Below are 3896 nucleotides of genomic sequence, written 5' to 3' on the forward strand. Positions count from 1 at the left end.
TGGCGTGCCCGCGGCGCATGGGCAACGACAACTTGGTTCAACTGACAAGTCGGTCCGATAGGGAGGGCAGGTCAGCAGGGGAGCGCAGGGGAGCGCAGGGCGCACCTTTGTGTGACCTCGGTGTGTGCGTGTGTGTGTGTGTGTGTGTGTGTGTGTGTGTGTGTGTGTGTGTGTGAGTATGTGTGCGCACGTGAGAACGTGGTCTGGGCCAGCAAACATCTCAAAGGCACACCACCACAGCCTAGCCTCACTGCTTCGTAGACCTGAGGAAGAAAATGGCGTGTACCTTGTGTTTGACCCGAAAAACTTAAGGATGTAGCGTTGTTAGGAGCAGACTGGTTCATTCGCCGGAACAACGACGGATTCTAGAGAAAACCGTGGAAAACGTCATGCCACACTAATGTTCAATGAATAAATGTCTTTTAGAGAGGGAGGTGGATGCTGCTAAAACACGTGGCACATTTGTTGGGACAGCCAATTAGTGATTGATTGACCTTGACCGCTCTCACCGGAGCCAGGGAAGGAGAGGGAGATGGGGAGGGCAGGCCACTGCTAGAAAATATTTGTCGGGATTTTCCGAAGAGTTACTGACAACCACATTCAAAAATCCTAAAAGGTGAGCTTCGTTTTTAAAGTAATTTTTCAGTTGTCAAGATTACTAAATTAATTTAGGCGATTTAATTGGCACCCGTATGTTTGAATCGAATTGACCAATTTCTACACGTGCGATTTCAATTTTGGGGTTTATTATTATTTATTCTTCGAAGATTTTTCAGTAGGCACCACTTATTCGGAAATCCTAAAGGACTTATAGCAATTTGTAATTCATGGCAGCCATGGCAGCTTCTTTGTGAAATCTACGAGATATTTTTTCCCAGTGTCCCCACCTCGCCCCACCTAGTCCACTCCGCGCCCACCTCGTGTCTTTGATAGAGCCGTGCCGCGGGCTCCTGGCCGGCATAATGACCCCGATTAAGACCAATCACGGCGCCCATCAGTCCTCCGGGGGGCGTCCGGATTGGTCACCCGGCTTTCACGATGCACCGCGATGCGTTCCTTTCAGGAAATAATTCAAGCGTTAATCGGAGCCTGAACCGATTATCGAATCGATGTGGCCCCAACGAGCGCCATCGCCTGTATAGCACCATCGCAGTGTGGTGTTTGAGAGCTGAGCCTGAACGAGGGGACCGCTAATGTGTGAAGCCGAATATCGATGTACTACGGGGGCCCAAGTGACAGCACCGCTCGTCATAAACAAATCTCCACTGTTTATGAATTTCGCCATTTCACAATGAAAATCTGTAGCGAATAGTTCGTAATTGCAATTTACGAGTATTATCCGTCGATTTCGGTTACGAATAACTGTTCGGAGTGGTATAAAATCTTTTTGTCACATCACGATTTAATCAGGCGCGTATTAAGGGGGGGGGGGCGATCGCCCCCCCTGTGCGCCCCCCCTGTGGCTCCTAGATAGCCGCCTGAAAGGTAGGCAATTTGAGCCACAAAACCCCTGAATGTAGGCAACTTGCGCTACACCGCCCCCCCCCCCCCTGTCGGCCGCCCCTTACTACGCCCCTGGATTTAATAGTGTTACTTGATCACGATGATAGAATGTTCGTTTCAAAACTTCTTGTGTCCAGGATTGTACTTGAAGAACAACAGCGAGTTAAGAACAGTTCATCATTTTGCGAGTTTTCGAGTTCCAACCGTGTCCGCTGATTTGATGAGCGTGTTTCTAGCGATACAGAGGTGTGGTGTCTCCCCACGGCGCAAAGGCCGGGAACGAGCATCCACTCAAAGCATCTAACCAGATCCCCCAATAAACCCCCAAAAAGACTAAGTAAAACTAAGTTATTTTACCATTGTCCTGCTTGAAAAACCTAGGATCAAGGACAAAGTACTTGAAAAATCAAGAATCAACAACAAATTACTTGAAAAATCAAGGATCAACTACACAGTACTTGAAAAATCATGGATCAAGTACAATGTAGGACTTAAAAAGTCAAGGATCAAGTAAGTAGAGTGCACTTGTCCGACTTGCCTTACTTAATCCCCTTCCGTAGCTTGATGTCTGTCATGACGGTTTCACCGCTGCTCTGGCCGGCTCAGCTGAAGCCGCGTGCACGCCGCCCCGTTGAGACGAAGCCTTTTGATGCCTCTCCTCGCTCCGCTTCTCCCCAAAGGAAAGGAGTGGCGACAAAGGGCTTAAACACGGCGACGCACGACGAACTGCACCACCTGGCGGACCCGCAACAGGCCTTGATGACGGACCAGCCCCTAAACCCCAGCAATCTGCACTGTACCGCTAAACTGGCTAAGCCTACCAGCCTCCCTCGCGACAAAGGAGTGCGTTTCGCAGGTGGTCCCCCCGTACCCCCACCTATCCCTCCCTTGCTGCCACGAGCAGCCACTTGTTGAACCCCCTTCCTTCCTCCCTCCCTCCCCTCGCTTCTGCGACTAACTGGGTAGCGAAGGTAGTGGTTACAGCGGCGCTGGCTAAGCACAGGTGGTGATGACCCGCCCGACCCGCCCCTTTCAGAGGGTAAGGACATGCTGGACTACGGATCCTGAGAATGGTGGGCATTGGTGGGCAATGTCCTCCTGTCATACATGCTCAGCTTTGCTTATTCGACCTGCGCTGGGAGTATCCGCCTTCTAGACGCGCCCGCGCTACGCCGTCAACAACATTATCCTCCCCGTCATCCGGGACACCCTGCCGACAACGGCCTGATCAAGGGGGTGCCCGCCGTAACAGCGGGAGTCGCGTTACAAGTGTTTGGCGAAAGTGGGAGGGAGCGGGAGGGGAGTCGGAGGGGAGCGAGGGGGGTGGCGGCGGAGTAGTAGAAGGGGTGGCAGGGCTTTCAGCGCAACGCCAAGTCCAGCCCCCACCGCAGGCTTAATTAAAAGCAAATACCAGCGTCGCACGGGTGCAGAGAGTCGCGGAGGGGCTCCAGGGAGTGACTGGCCGGCGGCGACAGGCTGCAGGCCGCAGGCAGCCCGCGACATACGAACACAATCATTCAAACAATTAATTACGATGCGAATGAATATACGAAAAATCGAGGCGGAAGACACCCAACTAGAAATGGAAATTCGATTGACTTCGAATCGACCTCGGCGTTGCGCGAAAAAACGTGATCTCAAATCGAGGTATCGAGGTCGAGTCGACATCGGATCGACGTCGATATCGACATATGCAATTTTCATTATTGACCGGGGACTTGTTTTGAAGTTAAAGAAGATATGCCATGAAGGCCCCTCCCCTAACCTCTTCTCCAACAGTGAAACATCTAAAATAATAACACTAGGAAACACAAAGATGATATTTCCTACCTTCAAAAGGCACTGAAGGTTTCATGTTTATTGTACAAAAGGCACTGTAAAACTACCAAAGACATTAATTTTATTAGCACCTTCAAGGCTCTTCAGTACCATCATAAAGGCTCTGAACTGAAAATTCCTTGAGCAACCTAGCCTATGCAGGGCACGACTAAGCACCTTTGTCTTTCCAGTGAAATCGGTTTCTAGATTTCCCTTTCACTCTTCAACACACAACTGTCCACCATGTTCGAACTTCCTTGCAGGGTGTGATAACTTTAAAAAACGATGATGATTTGCGTTACAGTAATTTTGCAACGAAAATTATTTTAGGGCACGACGGGTCGTTTGGGCACTTCCAGTAATAGAGTGACGAAAATTTAGTGAACTTTTATCTTTCTACAAAATTAACGCTCATGTGTATTTCCATTACAAAGATAATGCCGAAAATTGAAAATAACGTTTTTATAGTTATCCACACCCTGCTTCCTTGTGGAATTCCATTTTTCTAATGTACTATAAATGCTCGCTAAACGTCCTAGGACAGTATTGTAACGATTACTGTACCTTTGCGTTAC

This window comes from Frankliniella occidentalis, unplaced genomic scaffold, assembly GCF_000697945.3.
Source record: "Frankliniella occidentalis isolate FOCC.00 unplaced genomic scaffold, Focc_3.1 Scaffold15, whole genome shotgun sequence".
NCBI lineage: Eukaryota > Metazoa > Arthropoda > Insecta > Thysanoptera > Thripidae > Frankliniella > Frankliniella occidentalis.